The sequence below is a fragment of the Mobula birostris genome, chromosome 2, assembly GCF_030028105.1.
Source record: "Mobula birostris isolate sMobBir1 chromosome 2, sMobBir1.hap1, whole genome shotgun sequence".
Classification (NCBI taxonomy): Eukaryota; Metazoa; Chordata; class Chondrichthyes; order Myliobatiformes; family Myliobatidae; genus Mobula; species Mobula birostris.
This window is the reverse complement of record NC_092371.1, coordinates 214,981,482-215,001,816: the sequence shown is the minus strand read 5'-3', so window position 1 is coordinate 215,001,816 and position 20,335 is coordinate 214,981,482. Positions and strand designations below refer to the sequence as shown.

Sequence of the window (20,335 nt, the reverse complement as noted above, 5' to 3'; positions counted from 1 at the left end):
AGGAGCAAAAAATCAATGTTTCAGGCAGAGACTCTTCATCAGGACCTAGTACCCTGATGAAGGATCTCAGCCCGAAATGTCGACTGTTTACTCTTTTCCATGGATGCTCCCTGGCTTACTGAGCTCCTCCAGCATTGTGTGAGTATGTTGCTTGGATTTCCAGCATCTGCAGATTTTCTCATCTAAAGAATCAACATGCTTGAACATGTACAGAGCACCTATTGATCAAGTCTGAGATTAAAAAAAAGCTATTTTTCCAAGCTTCTTGCCTTATCATTATTAATCTAATAATTCGTTTTTTTTTCTTACACTTTGGCACACATCCAAAAGAAATACTTCCAATAACCCGGCTGTAAATTAAATCACTATCACAAAATGGAATCCGTAGCCAGAAATCTGAGTAATATGCCTTGTCAAACGAAGCACTAAACACCAGATGACATCCATCTGTTGTATGCATTGGAAAATAGAGCTTCAAATTGCCAAAGCAAGGGGAAAACAATTAAAACAAGCAGCTATGCAGGATTTCTTGTACTAGTCAGGCAGATTCTTCAAGCAAGACAGAGCCTACAGCTGGAAGAAAAGGTAAAGATTAATAATCAGTCAATCCACATTAATAGATGCATGCATTTTCATAAGGAAACTACCTTCAAAGCACGGGTCTAGACCCAAAACTAATCTCCAAGTATGGCAACATGGGAAGAAAAACAAGTCCATTGGACAACCAGAGAAGTCAATGTTCAAAAGCAAGCTGGAATGCAATGATCCTGTTGGCAGACTTAAACAGCAAATAACTTCCAGAGCAGAGCACGCTCGCGAATGTGAAGGAGCCCATTTGGTGGTAACATTGAGAGGAAGGGCAACACAATGTAATGGACATTACCAGTAGCAAAGTTTAAACCATATAGATCAATAAACTGAATACTGTGAAGGGGCATCAAGATGATATTGGAAGTAATAATGGATACTGGACAGGAAAAATACGTGGCAAAACTGGCTTCAACTTGAGGATTTAAGTGGAACCTGCATGAGTTGCAGGCCTAGCCTTTAACTGGAGAGAGAATAGCATCCAGTTTATATACGGAGACACAAAAAAGTTTGTAACATCTTTGCCAATGTCTTTCTGCTTACCATATCCAGAAAATTGATTAAGGTCAACAGCTCAAGTTGGCAGACCCTTTATTCTTGCAATATCAGTGTATTTTGTTTCCTCCTTCAACTGTTCTTTCAGATATCTTTTCCTACTCTCTAAACATCTGTCTAGTTGCATTGTTCTCAATTGAAGACTATTTCCCAATTATGCACTCCACCCACTAACTTGTTTTTCAGCGAAGTACAAATGTATATTGAACGGCAATGTTATTTAAATGATTCATTTCAAAAGGACTATCTTCTAAGTTGACCAAGGGGGAAATAGGAATTAATCAACAAAAATCATTCATGCACTTGTCAGAATAGTTCTTCAGTAGACTAACTTCATTAACAGATAAAAAAAAACAATGTAAGTGTTTCCCTTAAACTTGCGAGTCATACTAACATGAACACAAAACAGGCTGCACAATAAAATGTAAAAACTCCTTGGTTTCGAGTTAATTGTCCTGCACTGTAGATTAAATGAGAATCAGGAATACCATGGCAGTAAAGAACAAGAAATTTTGCCACCAGTTTCAAGCATCTCACGTTTTGATATAATATGCACTTCACACGTAAGCAAAACCAGCATGATCATCCAGAGAAAGGAATGCATTTTTATATTGTTAAAGCCCCATGTTCAAGGTGTGAAAACACTTCCTAAACGTTTGGATAATTTTAGCGCTGTTGAATTTATTTCAGTGAAAGAATAAAGTGAAATACTTTATTACAGTTGACTAGTAAACTTTTCATAGTTCATTTGTCTATCATATTGTTGAATCAATTTTTTAAAAACTGCTATAAACTTTCAACTGTATCAACTGAATTATGCTACTGATGACAGTGAATAATTTATGCTCAAATATTCAATGTGCAAGTCATTAAGTTTAAAATGTGTGTTCCATTCCACATCACACGTTACAGGTGGTTCAATTAACTGGCAGAAACATCAGGTTTTATCACTAATACAAAAGATTCTGCAGATGCTAGGAATATTTATTTACAGATACAGCACAGAATAGGCCCTTCGAGCCACACTGCCCAGCAATCCCCCAATTTAATCCTTGCCTAATCACAGGACAATTTACAATAACCAATTAACCTACCAACCAGTACATCTTTGGACTGTGGAAGGAAACTGGAGCACACAGAGGAAACACACACGGTCACAGGGAGAAAGTAGAAACTCCTTACAGCGATGGGAAATGAAGCCAGATCCCCTGTACTGTGAAGCATTATGCTAACCACTATGCTACCACAGCATCCTATCTTGAGAAACACAAAGTACTGGAGGAACTCAGGTCAGGAAGCATACATATATGCAGGGGAATGAACAATCAGCATTTTGGGCCAAGACCCTTCATCAGGACTAGGGAGAAGAGAAAAGAAACCAGGATAAGAAGGTGGGGGAGAGGAAGGAGTATAAGCTGCCAGGTGATAGGTGAAACCAGGTGAAGGGGGTGTGGCAGCATAGAAGTTACTGAACTGATATCCAGACACTTAGTTCACAGACATAAACAACACAATGACAGCTGCTCATATAAAAGAGGTTAATTTCTGTAACACACACAAAATTAAGAAGCTCAGCAGGTCAGGCAGCATCTTTGGAAATGAATAAACAGGCAACATTTTGGGCAGAGACCCTTCATCTGTGCTTATTTTCCAGTAGAGATGCCAGAACAAAAAGGTGGGGAAGGACAGCTAGAAAGTAATAGAGGAAGCCCGGTGAACAGTTAAGATAAAAGGGCTGGAAATGAAGGAATCTGATTGGAGAGGAGAGTGGATCACAGACGAAAGGGAAGGAGGGGCAGACCCAGGGGAGGTAATAAGCAGGTGAGAAGATGTGAAAGGCCAGAGTGGGGAATAGAAGAGGGGAGGGGAAGAGTATTTTTTTTAAAACCGGAAGGAGAAATCGCTATCTGTACCATCAGGTTAGTGGCTACCCAAACACAAGAAAAGGTGTTGCTCCTTCACCCTGAAGGGTGAAAAAGAATTAAAATTTTTCCACCGGGAAGTTCCACTTTTGGTGGATGGTGCAGAGGTACTGGACGAAGCTGTCTTAATTTACGACAGGTCTCACCAATATAGAGGAGGTCACATCGGGAGCACTGGAAACAATTGATGACCCTGGCAGATTCTCAGGTTAGGTGTTGTCTCACCTGGAAGGACAGTCTGGGCCTTGAATGGAGGTGAGGGAAGAGATCAATAAGCAGGGATAAGTGCCGGGAAGGAGATTAGTAAGGAAGGACAAATAGATATGGGAATTGCAGAGGAAGCGATCCCTGCCTGCAGAAAGCGAAAGTGGGAAGGAGGAATTAAAGATATATTTGATGGTAGGATCCCTTTGGAGATGGCAGAAGTTGCGGAGGCTGTTGAATTGTTGCGGAGGTTCATTGGAAGCATCACTGTTAAGGCAGCAGGAAGATGGGACCATCAATATGGTGACTATTGGCTCAATTCAAGGCTAATTAGAGATAAATGTATACCAGCCACCAGTGACATCACACAAACAAATTTCCTTAAGATAAAAGGCCATTAATTCAACTACATAGTGGTAAGAGACCACTCTCTCAGAGATCCATTCCTTTGTTCATAGTCTTAAGCACACTTAATGATTCTATCAGCACTGTACAGATAATGAAGCCCTCAATGTGTAATCACTGGCAATGCAAGAAATTGAAGCAACTCCATTCAGCAAGCTCCCCAAGGTGGAATTTTGGTCAAGACACCAAGAACAATACCCTGGTGTTTCCAAAAGAAAAAAAACTAGATGGGATCTTTTTACAACTCCCAGAGCACCAGTTAAGCCATTTATTTTGTTCCATCCAAATCAAGTCAGACCACAAGAGAAACCAGATTGGGTTCAGAAGAGCTGATCTGGCTGCAGACTATGGCGCTGCCTGCTACTCGAACGTACCGGAGTTGGTACCTTCCTGTTGGCGCGAAGGCCCCGTTTACTGAAACCATGAGTGACTATCTCAGATATTTCTTTTGCAATTGCACAACCCTGTTGGACACCTATTGCCACAGGTCTGCTTCCCTTGTCTGGTGGTGAGAGACAGACAGGGAGGCAGCAGTGTCGCCTCGGTTAGGGGGTGGCTTCTCCCATCGGTGCTGACCCAGTGTTGGATCAGTAGAATTTACAGGCTGGACTCTCAGGAACCAACAATTTGCGGGACTTGCCGCTCAGGTCTTGGATTAAAGATGTGTTTCCTTACATGACCATGTTCTTTTGATTTCTTTTTCCTTTTTTATTATTTTGAGTGCATGTATATATTTCTGCATCTTGGCACAGAGGAACATCATCTCATTCAGCTGTATCCATGTATGGTTTGAATGACAATTAAACTTTATTTGATTTTATTCTATCCAAAACCCATAGGTCTACATGAGAATGCCAACTGAAATAATTCACAAAATTTCTTATCCTAATGCAAGTGCTAAAACCGAGCCACCTTGGATTACAACTTATACACTCTAGGTACAATGAGAGAAAATTGTTTCCAAGCAACAATTTGAAAGACTGTCTTCAGTGTTGGAACTGACCAAGAACCATATATGAAAACAGTGTAAAATCAAAAATGCATACGATGCAAATCCAAAAGCAGAATACACTGGAAGCACAAGATCAGGCAGCATCGGTGAAGAGAAACAATGCCTAGGTTAACAGCCTTTCATTGGAATTAGAAAAGTTAGTGAACAGTCCCCCCCTCCCCCATGTAATGTGTCCTTACATAGTCACAGGGAAAACGTACTAAATTCCTTACAGACAGTGTGAGAATTAAAGCCTGTCCTTACAGCAGAGCTCTGTAAAGCAGTACTCTAACCACTATGCTACCATGCTTTTACACAAGTAACAAAAATAAGAATGATTATTTTCTAACAGTAGATCAACAGTTTATTTGAAAAAGTACCAGAAAGGAAAAATACAAATTTTCCTGAAGAGTACAAGTTCAGACCTGAGTTCTAAGGAAGGTCTTCTAGGATACAGAGCCAAAAGGAAAATCTTCTACTTTTTCTTCAAAATTCTTTAGCTTTTGGGAATTTTAGACAAACAATTAATCCCTACTAATTTTACATTTCACTTACCTTATGCTTTGTGGTAGCCCTCTCCCAAATACTCAAAATACTAAAATATGGATGGGAAGGATCGGAATTCAAGAAATTTACTACATGCTAACACAATCTGAAGTAGGTTCTGTGTTCCCAGATCTAGAGGAATCTCTTTCCCAAATATTTTTTCAACCATTCTCACTGAAGGTCTCTTGCAATATTCAGTGCAAATACAATTAATGACATAACACAAGGTATATGTTGTTTAGGATTTTTTGTGCACTTTTAATCAATGGATAGGCACACTTCTTGGAACCAATGCAATATTAAAGTGTGTTATGCAACATTTTAGATAAGTGCTTTAGAATAAAGCCAAAGAGATTTTCATACTTCTACTAAAGTAGTAATTCAGATTTTTTTTTTGATTGGCATACAAGTTGAGTGCTGGAATACAAAAGATAGATTAGGGGAATGGCAAAATCACACACGATCTATATCAAGGAAATAACATAGTTAATAAGATTATACCAATTAGTGAAAAATTAAGAGCCTTCATTTTAGATACTGGGAAGGATTTAAAGCACATTAAATGTAATCTATTCGAGAGACTGAGAATGCTTATAATAATCCTGCACTAAACCATGAGAAAATCCCATTTTCAACTTCTGTATTAGATTTATGTTTGTAACCAATGAAAAGTAGGACATTTTGGAAAAACAGTTCAGCTGCACAATTACCAATTCTGATCTTAGCATTCCGCACTGACCAAAACCTAAGCTAATGTATAATGTAATGAAAACAAATGTAAGCAAAAATAACAGTTTTCTTACAATGAAATTGGAAGCGTATACTTTCAACTTAAGTGAAACTAATCATAGCTGAAAAAACTCTAGGCTGGTATATTTTCATATCCAATCTGCAGTATTGAAATAACATCTAAAGCTGCACCACTAAAGTGATGCAAGACTTCTCAGAGAAACCCATTCACCCATTACATTTGAAATGAACATCTGCAGAAATTCAAACTGTATTCAATTCTTTCCACGTGGGCTGCAGAAGGAATAGGCCTTTACTTTGCATGACTCATCATTTACAGTGGATTAACCTTCTTAAATCTGATTAGATTTCAAGAATAAGTTTAGCAAGTGGATAAGTGAAGCTATCCAAAGCTCTCACTCAATAACATGTCAGTGTTCCTATTGATAGTTTCCCAATAGATGCTAATAAATGGGTATCAAACATGTTGTGGAATGCATCTGACTGGCTGCTGGTAACTGGTGGTGTTTCACAGGGGTTGGTATTGGAACTCCTTTTCACGCACAACAATGTTCTGGATGATGGAATTGGTGGCTTTGTGGCTAAGCTTGCAGACAATACGAAGACAGGTGAGGGAAAGATAGTGTTGAGAAATCAGGGAGTCTGCAGGATTTAGAGATTAAGAGAATGGGTAAAGAAGTGGGAGATGGAATATAGTGTTGGGAAGCATATGGTCATGCACTTTGGTAGTAGGAATAAAGGAATAGATGAGGAGAAAGTTTAAAATTCAGATGTGCAAATGCACTTAGGAGACCTCGTGTAGGATTCCCTAAAAGTTAACATGTTGATTGAGTTGGTGGTAAGCAAGGCACAGCAAAAAAAAAAAGCATGATCTTCATGGTAGGTAGGGGTCCTTGATGATACTGCATTCCTGTGACAGTGCTCCATCTAGATGTGCTCAATGGCAGGGATGGCTTTATCTGTGGTGGATTGGGCAATATCCACTATTTTTTGTAGTGCAGAAGGGTTGAAAGGAAATAATAAATCAGCCAAAATTAAATGGTAGACTAGACATAATGGGCCAAAAAGCCCAATTTTGATCCTATACCTTATGACCTTATAGGCACAAATGGCTTTCCTATAGGAGTTAGATTCAAGCATTAAAAAAAATTCTATTGACTTTCATCATACTGTCTTCTCAAATCTTTTTATTGCATTATAATCAGTTAAATGAACATATCCATAATAACAATACCAAGAGAACAGGATTACAACAATAATATACAAACATAAGTTCCCAGTATCATATCCAGACAAGTCCACCCGATCTCTTGATAATTGAAACAGGAAAAAGTTCAAAAGATTTGGTCAAGAAAGAAAACAAAAAAAAAGAAAAATCCCCTAAACTAAACAGAAAGCAAAACAAAACAAAAAACTGGGCTGCCATAATTTGTCAATTATAATTATTCTGTCCTTGACTTCGTTCCTCCTTCTATATATGATTAAGTATTAGGAAAAAGGATTCAAAAAAAAAAATCAACTTAAGTCATATCTATGGAAATATTGAATAAAAGACTCCAAAGTTCCTTCGAACTTAATCCAGGAATTAACCGTACCACTTTCATCATACTGTATTCTAAAAAACATACACAGGTTAATATGTACTCCAAGTCAATATATACCTAGGATAACATGAGACCCTCTGCTAGTCAGAGGTCGACCATAGATGTTGCGTCCCAGTTGTCCAAATGATATCCAAACCAGTATGCAGGCCAGGACAGTATGATAAGGAGAGCAAGCTGTTGCCCATGTAACACACACAAAATGCTGGAGGAAATCAGCCGGCCAGGCAACATCTATAGAAAGGGGTGAATAACCGATGGTTCAGGCAGAGACCCTTCATCATAACTAGATAAAAAGATCAAGGTGGGGGAGGGGAAGAAGTAATACAAGGTGATAGGTAAAACCGGGAGAGGGGCAGGGGTGAAGTAAAGAGATGGGAAGTTGATAGGTGAAAGAGATAAAGGGCTGAAAAGACAATCTGATAGGAGAGGGTAGAAGACTATGGAAGAAAAGGAAGGGGGAGGAGCACCAGAAGGAGGTGATGGGAGGTGTTGCCCACATAGCTGCCCCCCCCCCACCACCCAGCTGATGAATCTAAGAGACTAGCTCCTCTCTTGCCACCATTCAGGGCCCCAAACAGTCCTTCCAGGTGAGGCAACACTTCACTTCTGCGTCTGTTGGGGTCACCTATTGCATCCGGTGCTCCCAGTGCGGCCTCCTCTACATCAGTGAAACCCGACGCAGATTGGGGGACCACTTCATCGAGCACCTCCACTCTGTCCGCCACAACAGACAGGATCTCCCGGCAGCCACCCACTTCAACTCTGCTTCCCACTCCCATTCAGATATGTCCATACATGGCCTCCTCTACTGCCATGATGAGGCTAAACTCAGGTTGGAGGAGCAACACCTCATACACTGTCTAGGTAGTCTCCAGCCCCTTGGTATGAACATAGAATTCTCCAACTTCCGGTAATTCCCTCCCCCTCCCTTCCCCTATCCCTATGTCCCTAATATTTGAGCTACTGTCACCTTCCTGTCAGCTTGAACCACTCTGGCCATTCTCCTCTGACCCCTCTCATTAGAAAGGCATTTTTGCCTCAGTGGATTTTTGTTTTGTTTTTCGCACCCTTCTTGGTGAGTGGTGAGTGAAAATCTCAGACCAGCAGTTTCTGAGATACTCAAACCACCCCACCTAGCACAAACAATTATTCCACGTTCAGTCACATAGATCACATTTTTTTCCCCAATTTTGATGCTTAGTCTGAATAATTACTGAATCTTTTGACCATGATTGCATGCTTTCACACATTGATTTGTGGCCTACATGACTGGCTGATTAGATATATGCATTATTGAGTAGGCGTACAGATGTAACTAAAAGTGGACAAATGTATAGGGGCAGAGATAACATTCGGAGGTGGAATAAGCACTGTCACACAATTTGAAGCACAAGGTCAAATATGATACCAAGGTCGAACAGTCTGACTCTCCCTGGATCAGCTAGCAGACAAAGGTTTAGAAGTGGGAAAACATTTACAAGTGAGAAAGCATTTGGAAGAAATTTCTGATTTTCACTAATTTGAAGTAGTCTAATTACAGACATTGCAAAGTTTAAATAATGTTACCTAAATGAAAAATTGGTAATCACAGACAGCTGAAGAGGCAATGTTCAGATACAAGAGAAGCTATTGCTGACACTTCTCTAGCTGTACTAGACAAATACAAAGCCAATCAATGGTGGTATCACTCAACCAGCAAATTTTTTGAGGGCTTTCAAAGATTGCAGTAATCAGAACTTTGTCACCTTTAATTAGTTTGGATGAATAACGTTGTCAATTTCAAAGACCCCTTGAAATGGCTCAGATAGCCAGTTGTATCAGACCACTGGCATTTAAACTCATATCAAAAGATCACACATTACACCTAGATAAGGAAAAAGATACTCCCAGCTCATTGAAATTCTCACAGACACCTGTGGCTGATCCCAGAATGTTCCAAACGATAGTCAAGCAAAAGCCCAATAGTTGTACTCATAAAAATCACCCGTACCCTAATCACACAACTGACATTGAACACACTATCAGAAGAGGATGGCCTGGGAGTCCTCAACCTTGACTTCTGAGTCCTTGAAGCCTCATGGTATCAGAGCTAAAAGATACAAGGAAAAACTAGTCATTAATCTTCATGCTCCACATTGGAAGAGAACAGCAAGGGCACCATGTGCATTACAAACACAAGGGATTCTGCAGATGCTCAGAATCCAAGGTAACACAGAAATGCTGAAGGAACTCAGCGAGGCAAGCAGCACCGAAGGAGGAGAATAAACAGTCAATATTTTGGACTGAGACACTTCATCAAGTCCCAATTTGTATTGTGTTTTCATGATTGGCAAGGAGAGGAAATGAAAATTCAAAATTCATGAATGGCTCAGTAGCACCAGCACCCATCCAAAAAAAAAGGTTGATACTGAAGGTGATACCCGCCAGATTCTTTCACCAGAGCCAAATTCCTTGTTCAAGAAAGGGAGCAGAGATAACCCAGGAAATTATAGACCAGTGAGTCTGACTTCAATGGTGGGTAAGTTATTGGAGAAGATCCTGAGAGGCAGGATTTATGAGCATTTGGAGAGAAATATTCTGATTAGGGATAGTCAGCATGGCTTTGTCAAGGGTAGGTCATGCCTTACGAGCCTGATTGAATCTTTGAGGATGTAAAAATCACATTGAAGACATAGCAGTGGTTGCAGTGTAGATGGATTTCAGTAAGGCACTTGATAAGGTTCCCCATCCAAGGCCCCTCAGAAAGTAAGGAGGCATGGGATCCAACAGAAGGCAAAGGGTGGTTGTAGATGGTTCGTATTCTGCATAGAGGTCAGTGACCAGTGGTGTTCCGCAGGGATCTCTTCTAGGACATCTCCTCTTTGTGATTTTCATAAGTGACCTGGATGAAGTAGAAGGGTGGGTTAGTAAGTTTGCTGATGACACAAAGGTTGGGGGTGTTGTGAATAGTCTGGAGGGTTGTCAGAGGTTACAGCAGGACATCAATAGCAGGGGTCCCCAACCTTTTTTGCATTGCGGACCGGTTTAATATTGACAATATTCTTGCAGACTGGCCGACCGGGGAGTGGGGGGTAGGGTTGCCAACGGACAAGAGTAACAGTCAAACGCGTTGTTTACCCAAAAGACTACAATGACCATGAAGCCTTGCGCGGGCACCAATGCACATGCGCGTCGTGACCTGACGATCCCCGCCCCCCAGCAAATCTGTTTTGGCGATTCTGTTCGTGGGGGTGGGTGTTAATCACTACATCACGACCGGAATATAGGTGATAAGTGGGTAATACATTCAATTTCGTTTCTAAAAGGGTTTATCCAACGAATTTAATATTAAACACAGCGCATATTTTCCTTGCATGAATATAATGATAAGTCAATTATCAGGGGAGCTTAAAGTAAGTGTTGAATGAACTTCCAGTAGAAGTGACGGAAGCAAGTTCGATATGATCATTTAAAGAAAAATTGGATAGGTATATGGACAGGAAAGGAATGGAAGGTTATGGGCTGAGCACAGGTCGGCGGGACTAGGTGAGAGTAGCGTTCAGCACGGACTAGAAGGGCCGAGATGGCCTGTTTCTGCGCTGTAATTGTTATATGGCTATATAAGTAAGCAAATAGCATCATAACATTTTAAGTAACGTTTGGATATTAAACATACAGCACATACTTTCCCTGTATGAATATATAAAATCATTGCAACACACCAATATCGCTGAATCAGTGGGAGCCCTGGGCTTGTTTCCCTGCAACAACACCGTCTTATCAAGGGATGATGAGAGACAGCGATACTCGAAGGGGGTTCCTGATGTCCAGTCTATTCCGCAGTTTAGTTTTCGTTGCATTCATTGCAGAAAACTCCGCTTTGCAGAAAAATGTTGGAAATGGAAGCAACGTTTTCAGTGCCTTCGTGGCTATCTCAGGATATTTAGCCTTGACTTTGATCCAAAATGCTGACAGAGATATTATGTCAAACATACTTTTCAGCCTGTCGTCATTTGCAAGCTCGAGGAGTTAATCGCCTTCCCTTCCTGACACGGATGACGCGCGGGTCATGACCTCACATGCGTAATGGCTGATCAGTGGCCATGACAGGGAATGAGGAAAGGTGCAGCTGACTCATATCGCCAAATCATATTGCTTCCTCGCGGCCTGGTAGCGCATGCTGTGCGGCCCAGTGGTTGGGGACCGCTGATCAATAGGATGCAGAACTGGGCCGAGAAGTGGCAGATGAACTTCAACCCAGATTAAGTGTGAAGTGGTTCATTTTGGTAGGTCAAATTTGAAGACAAAATATAACGGTAAGACTCTTGGCAGTGTGGAGGATCTGAGCGATCTTGGGGTCCATATCCACAGGATACTCAAAGCTGCTGCACAGGTTGACAGTGTTGTTGAGAAGGTATATAGTGTGTTGGCATTTATCAACCATGGGACTGAGTTCAAGAATCATGAGCTAATGTTACAGCTAAACAAGGCCTTGGTCAAGACAGTATGATAATTAATAAACAAGACAATAGGCACAGTAAAGGCCAAATTACAATATAAAAATAAATGATGTAGATGTTAACAATGTTTCAGCAGGAATTGAGAAAGAAATGAGCACCAATTGGTGCCCCTCTCTCTCCCTCCCCCTCCCTCTCGACTCTAGAAATTGAGGAGTCTAATGGCTTGGGGGAAGAAACTGTTACACAGTCTGGTAGTGACAGCCCCAATACTTCAATACCTTTTGCCAGATGACAGGAGGGAGAAGAGTTTGTATGACGGGTGCGTGGGGTCCTTCACAATGCTGTTAGCTTTGCGGATGCAGCGTGTGGTGTAAATGTCTGTAATGGTGGAAAAGAGACCCTGAGGATGCCTTCAGTTGACCTCACTATCTGCTGCAGGGTCTTGTGATCCGAGACGGTGCAATTTCCGAAACAGGCAGTAATGCAGCCGCACAGGATACTCTCGATACATCCTCTATAGAATGTGGTGAGGATGGGGGGTGGAAGATAAGACTTTTTCAGCCTTCACAGAAAGTAGAGACGCTGTTGGGCTTTCCTGGCTATGGAGCTGGTGTTGAGGGACCAGGTGAGATTCTCCGTCAGGTGAACACCAAGAAATTTGGTGCTTTTAATGATCTCTACGGACAAGTCGATGTTCAGCGGACAGTGGTTGCTCCGTGTTCTCCTGAAGTCAACAACCATCTCATTTGTTTTGTTCACATTCAGATACAGATTGTTGGCTCTGCACCAGTCCGTTAGCCACTGCACCACTTCTCTGTATGCTGACTCGTTGTTCTTACAGATCAGACCCACCACAGTCGTGTCATCGGCGAACCTGATGATGTGATTCGAGCTGTGTGTTGCAGCACAGTCGTGGGTCAGCAGAGTGAACAGCAGTGGACTAAGCACACAGCCCTGGAGGGGCCCCTGTGCTCAGTGTGATGGTGTTGGAGTTGCTACTCCTGATCCGGACTGACTGAGGCCTCCCAGTCAGGAAGTCTAGAATCCAGTTGCAGAGGGAGGTGTTCAGGCCCAGCAGGCTCAGCTTTCCCATCAAATGCTGAGGAATGATTGTGTTGAATGCTGAACTGAAATCTATGAACAGCATTCAAACATACGTGTCTTTTTTGTCCAGGTGGGTGAGGGCCAGATGGAGAGTGGTGGCAATGGCGTCGTCTGTTGAGCAGTTGGGACGATATGCAAACTGCAGGGGGTCTAGTGAGGGGGGCAGCAGGATCTTTATGTGCCTCATGACGAGCCTCTCGAAACACTTCCTGATGATGGATGTGAGTGTAATGGGATGATAGTCGTTAAGGCATGACACTGAAGACTTCTTCAGCACGGGGATGATGGTGGTGGCCTTGAAGCATGTTGGAATGACGGCGCTGCTCAGAAAGATGTTGAAGATGTCAGTGAGAACATCTGCCAGCTGGTCTGCACATCCTCTGAGCACTCTGCCAGGAATATTGTCTGGTCCAGCAGCCTTCCGTGGGTTGACCCTGCATGGAGTTTTCCTCACATCAGCCACGGTAAGACACAGCACCTGGTCATTGGCAGAAGGGGTGGTCTTCCTCGCCACCACATCATTTTCCACCTCAAAATGAGCATAGAAGTTGTTCAGCGCATCTGGGAGGGAGGCATCACCAGCACAGGCAGGTGGTGTTGTCTTGTAGTTGGTGATGTCCTGAATGCCCTTCCACATGCACTGCGTGTCGCCGCTGTCCTGGAAATAACTCTGGATTCGCTGGGCGTGCGCACGCTTTGCCTCTGTGATGGCCCGGGACAGTTTGGCCCTTGCTGTTGTTAGGGCTGCCTTGTCGCCTGTTCTGATGGCAGAGTCTCAGGTCCTCAGCAGTGCACGCACCTCCGCGGTCATCCATGGCTTCTGGTTGGAGCGTATAGTGATGGTCTTAGACACAGTGATGACATCAATGCACTTGCTGATGTAGCTAGTCACTGATGCCGTGCACTCCTCTAAGTTGGTAGAGTCGCCATCGGTTGCAGCCTCCCTGAACATTTGCCAGTCAATGTGCTCAAAGCAGTCTTGAAGCGCAAAGATGGCTCCCGCTGGCCAGGTTTTCAACTGCTTCAGAACTGGTCCGGAGCGCCTGACGAGCGGTCTGTATGCTGGGATTAGCATAACAGAGATGTGGCCTGAGTAGCCGAGGTGGGGGCGGGACTCCGCCCGGTACACGTCGGGGATGTTTGTATAAACAAGGTCTAACGCGTTCGCCCCTCTCGTTGCAGAGTCCACATGCTGATGGAATTTGGGGAGCACTGACTTGAGATTCGCATGGTTGAAATCACCGGCAACAATAAACAGTCCATCAGGGTGTGCACTCTGCAGTTCACTAATAGCCCTATAGAGTTCACAGAGCACCACCTTAGCATTAGTGCTGGGGGAATATACACAACGACTATAAGGACAATGGTGAAGTCCTGTGGTAAATACAATGGTCTGCATCTAACAGTCACAAACTCCACTAGCGATGAGCAGTAACAAGAAACTAGCACAGAGTTCTTGCACCATTCCATGTTGATGTATACGCACAAGCCACAACCGCGAGCCTTACCGCACAGAGCTGCATCACTGTCGGTCCGAAACAAAGTGAGCCGGTCTAGCTGAACAGCGGCGTCCAGAACTCTGTTGCTGAACCACGTTTCTGTGAAAACAAAAACGCAGCAGACTCTAAACTTACGCCGAGTAGTCTGCTGGAGTCGAATGTAGTCCAATTTATTGTCCAAGGAGCAAACATTGGAGAGCAGAATGGACGGGAGAGCCGGCCAGCTAGGGTTTGTTTTCAACCTAGCATAAACCCCCGCCCGCTTGCCACGCTTCCCCTTCCTCGCACACTGCTTACGACGTCCCCAACCCCGGCCGTGCCAAGCACTGGAGGCCTGGTCCCCGCAGCAAGCCGAGATCGCGTAGCTTCTCCAGTAGATCATGAAGGTTTGTTGTTGAGCGATTTCTGTACTGTAGCAGTGTCTGGTGATGGTAGATATGAACACTGGTTGCTCTGTTGTCCATGTGCCCTACTTATATAAAAAAAATTGTACCCTAGTGCCCTAGTAAAAAAAATTTTTTTTTAAAAATATTTTATACTTTGTCGCCAAACAATTGATACTAAAACATACAATCATCACAGCGATATTTGATTCTGCACTTCCCGCTCCCTGGATTACAAATATTAAAAATAGTAAAAATTAGTAAATATTAAAAATTTAAATTATAAATCATAAATAGAAAATAGAAAAATGGGAAGTAAGGTAGTGCAAAAACACGGAGACGCAGGTCCGGATATTTGGAGGGTATGGCCCAGATCCGGGTCAGGATCCGTTCAGCAGTCTTATCACAGTTGGAAAAAAAACTGTTCCCAAATCTGGCCGTACGAGTCTTCAAGCTCCTTAACCTTCTCCCGGAGGGAAGAGAGACGAAAAGTGTGTTGGCTGGGTGGGTCGTGTCCTTGATTATCCTGGCAGCACTGCTCCGACAGACTGCGGTGTAAAGTGAATCCAAGGACAGGCACAAGATTGGTTTGTGTAATTTTTTAATTTAATTTTAAAAATAATTAAAGTAACACCAGGTCCAGAGAGGCTGCTGTGTGCTGCTACCGCACCACCCAGCCAGACCCCACTTGGAGTACTGTGTTCAGTTCTGGTCACCTCACTACAGGAAGGATGTGGATACTATAGAGAGTGCAGAGGAGATTCACAAGGATGTTGCATGGATTGGAGGAAGTACCTTATGAGAATAGGTTGAGTGTACCTGGCCTTTTCTCCTTGGAGCGATGGAGGATGAGAGGTGACCTGACAAGAGGTGTATAATATGATGAGGGGCACTGATCGTGTATATGGCCAGAGGCGGTTTCCCAGAACTGAAATGGGTAACACGAGGGGCATAGTTTTAAGGTGCTTGGAAATGGGTACCGAGGGTGTCATGGGTAAGCTTTTCACAGAGTGATGGGTGCATGGAATGCACTGCCAGCGATGGTGGTGGTGGATATGAGAGGGTCTTTTAAGAGACTTAGATAGATACATGGAGCTTAGAAAAATAGAGGGCTACATGCTAGGGAAATTCTAGGCAGCTTCTAGAGTAGGTTACATGGCCAGTACAACATTGTGGGCCGAAGGACCTTCATATGCTGTAGATTTCTATGTTCCAAGTTCTCAGAAGGCCCAACATTTCCCTTGCCATTGTCAAGCTGGAGTCCAATAAGTGTAATGAGAATTGGGAGTCACAACAAGCTTTGCTAAAAATCTAACAGTCAGGCCAAGTGGCAGAAGGCTACATGTTTACATAGTAAAGCAACATAAAATGTAGAGCAAGAAAATCACATGACCAGCAGGACAGAAAAAAGTTTGGGCACCCCTGGTCAAAGTTTCTGTTACTATGAAGAGTTGAGTAGAAGATTAACTGATCTCCAAACGTCATAAAGTTAAAAGATGAAACTGTGGCAACCAACTTTCTACACAAGCGAACTGGCTCACAAAATAGCCCGCATGCGGGGAGAGACTTCTGTAATGCACCTCTGACGTCATTTCTGCCCGGAGAGGGCTGGAAGGGAACTGCTTAAAAGCCAGTGCCGTGAAGTTTGAATAAACGAGTCTCAAGTGCAACTCACAGACTGCGCGTCGTTATTTATAGCTCTGTGTGTAGCACATCACTATATTGGTGACCCCAACGGTCCAAACGGGATTTGGACCAAATATGATCGATTCTTCATCTGTTCACGCAGTTTTACTGAAACTGCCAACTTTCTGGACGCTGCGACCACGCGTGTGGTTTGACCAAGCAGAAGCCCAGTTCCAGATTCGGCAGATATCCACACGTTACTATTACGTGGTGAGCTCCCTTGACCAGGGGACAGCCGCAAGGATTGGAGATTTCATACAGTCACCCCCCGAAGGCGGCAAATATGCAGCACTCAAAGTGCTGCACATAGAGACCTTGAGCGAGGTGCCCGTTTGCTGCACCTGGACGGTTTGGGAGACAGGCCACCGTCAGCATTAATGAACGAGGTGCTGGCCCTGGCTGAAGGACACAAGCCCTGCCTCATGTTTGAGCAGGCGTTCCTAGAACAACTGCCCGAGGACATACATCTGCTGCTGGCCAACGCAGATTTCAGTGACCTCCAGAAGGTGGCGGCCCGGGCAGACATGCTGTGGAAAGCCAAGAGGGAGAGCAGGGCGTCTGTCAGACAGATTACCAAGCCACGCGCCCAACAGCAGGCCAGACCAGGCCCAGCAACGCAGTGCACACAACCCAGAGGCAGGAGTGAGGAGGCCAATGAACAGTGGTGTTTCTACCACCAACGGTAGGGCACAGAAGCCCGCCGTTGTCACCTGCCCTGCAAGTTCCTGGGAAACGCCAGGGCCAGCCGCCGCTAATGGCTACGGCAGCTGGCCACCAGGACAGCCTCCTGTACATCTGGGACAAACAGTCAGGATGCTACTTCTTGGTCGACACCGGAGCAGAGATCAGCATCTTACCCCCGACGGGGTATGACACCCGCAACAGGGAGGCGGGACCCACCCTGAGGGCCGCAAACGGCAGCACGATTCGGACCTACGGCACCAGCACAGTGCAGCTACAGTTCGGCACCAGCCGGTTCACGTGGGACTTCACACTGGCCGCCGTGGCCCAACTACTCCTGGGGGCGGACTTCTTGCGAGCCCACAGCCTGCTGGTCGACTTGCAAGGGAAAAGACTGGTCCATGCCAAATTTCCAGACGTTCTCCCTGGGTGAAGCCAAGTTGCCGGCCCCACACCTGGACTCCATCACGCTGTCTGACAACGAATTCACCAGAATCCTGGCGGACTTTCCATCGATTCTGGCACCACAGTTCATGGCAGCCATGCCCAGACACGGAGTACAGCACCACATTCCGACCCAGGGACCACCCCTCCATGCCCGCGCACCAAGGCTCCCCCCCCGGACAAGCTCTGCCTGGCGAAGGAGGAGTTCAAGAGGATGGAGGAATTGGGGATCGTACGGCAGTCCGACAGCCCATGGGCCTCCCCTTGCACATGGTGCCCAAAGCAGCCAGGCGCTGGAGACCATGCGGCGACTACCGCAGACTGGACGAGGCTACAACTCCAGACCGCTACCCCATGCCGCACATACAGGACTTCACAGCAAACCTACATGGGGCAAGGATCTTTTCCCAAAGTAGACCTCGGCCGGGGGTACCATCAAATCCCGGTACACCCTGAAGACATCCCCAAAACAGCACTCATCACCCCGTTCGGCCTGCCCGAATTTCTCTGAACGCTGTTCGGCCTGAAGAATGCCGCACAGACGTTCCAGCAGCTAATGAATGTGGTGGGACGCGACCTGGACTTCGCATTCATCTATTTGGACGACATCCTCATAGCCGGCAGTAGTCGCCAGGAGCATCTGTCCCACCTCCGCCAGCTCTACTCCTGCCGGAGTGATTTCGGCCTCATGATCAATCTGGCCAAATGTCAGTTCGGACTCAACACCATCGACTTCCTGAGCCACAGGATTACCAAAGACGGGGCATCATGTCTGCCCGCCAAGGTAGACGCGATCCGCCACTTCACCCGGCCGAACACAGTCAAAAGCCTGCAGGAGTTTGTTGGTATGGTGAACTTCTACCACCACTTCCTCCCCTCAGCAGCCCGTATCATGCGCCCTTTGTTCACCCTTATGTCAGGTAAAGGCAAGGACATTACTTGGGACGAAGAGGCCGCGGCCGCTTTCGTTAAAACCAAGGAAGCTTTGGCAGACGCAGCGATGCTGGTGCACCCCAGAACGGACGTTCCAACCGCCGTCCCAGTGGACGCATTCAACACTGCAGTCAGTGGGGTGCTGGAGCAACTCATCGAGGGGCGCTGACAACCCTTGGCGTCCTTCAGCAGGCACCTACGGCCACCCAAACTCAAGTACAGTGCCTTCCACCGGGAGCTGTTGGCACTATATCTGGCAATCCGGCATTTCAGGTACTTCTTAGAAGGCAGGCCGTTCACCACGTTCACGGACCACAAACCGTTGACCTTCGCATTCACGAAGGTGTCCGATCCCTGGTCGGCCCAACGGCAGCAACATCTGTCCTACACCTCCGAGTACATGACGGACATCCAGCATGTCTCAGGAAAGAACAACGTCATGGCGGACGCACTCTCCAGACCAACTATCCAGGCCCTGTCCCAGGGGGTGGACTATGCAGCACTGGCAGAGGCACAGCAGGCAGACGACGAGATGCCCAGCTACAGGACCACAGTCTCGGGTTTGCAGCTGCTAGACTTCCTCGTAGGCCCAGGTGAGAGGACCCTCCTGTATGACGTGGCTGCCGGTCAACCTCGCCTCATCGTCCCGGCAGCCTGGCGGCGGCGAGTTTTCAACTCCATACACGGCTTGGCGCACCCATCTATCAGGACAACCGCCAGGATGGTCTCCAGCAAGTTCGTGTGGCACAGACTTCGCAAACAGGTCAGCCAATGGGCCAAAACTTGCACGCAGTGCCAAACAACCAAGGTGCAGCGGCACACTAAAGCTCCGCCGCAGCAGTTCGAACCCACATTCGACCACATTCATGTGGATATCGTGGGACCCCTGCCAGTGTTGCGAGGGGCGCTGTACCTCCTAACTATGGTAGACCAGTTCACGAGATGGCCAGAAGCGGTCCCGCTCAACGACACCACTGCCGAGTCCTGCGCCCGAGTGCTGATTGCAATCTGGGTAGCACGCTTCGGGATAGCGGCCCACATTACCTCCGACAGGGGTACCCAGTTCACCTCCAGCCTGTGGTCGGCTATGGCCAGCCTGTTGGGAACACAGCTACACCACACAACTGCCTACTACCCACAGTCGAACGGACTAGTGGAACACTTCCACTGTCACTTAAAGTCAGCTCTTATGGCCCGACTGTAAGGGCCGAACTGGGTGGACAAGCTTCCCTGGGTCCTGCTCGGAATCCGCACAGCACCCAAAGAGGATCTGCACACCTCGTCGGTCGAGCTGGTGTGCGGCACACCCCTGGTCGCCCCAGGAGAGTTCACACCAGCCTCAAGGGGACAAGAAGAAGAGCCCGCAGCAGTCCTGGACAGACTACGCGAAAGGCTCGGCAAACTGGTCCCTGTATCGACATCACAGCATGGACAGATCCTGACCTGTGTACCCAAAGACCTGCAGAACTGTAAGTTTGCATTCGTACGAAGGGGCGCACACCGGGCACCGCTACAGCGGCCGTACGAGGGGCCGTTCAAGGTGATCAGTAACAATGGGTCCACGTACATTCTGGACACTGGGGGGGGAAAGAGGAGGTTTT

At 45.6% G+C, this 20,335-nt stretch overlaps 1 protein-coding gene across 2 annotated transcripts in view; it reads right to left on the bottom strand.

Moving 5' to 3' along the window:
- The window catches only part of ccm2 (CCM2 scaffold protein), a 103,755-nt gene that overhangs the window by 43,295 nt on the left and 40,125 nt on the right, over window positions 1-20,335 (bottom strand). The window lies entirely within an intron of this gene.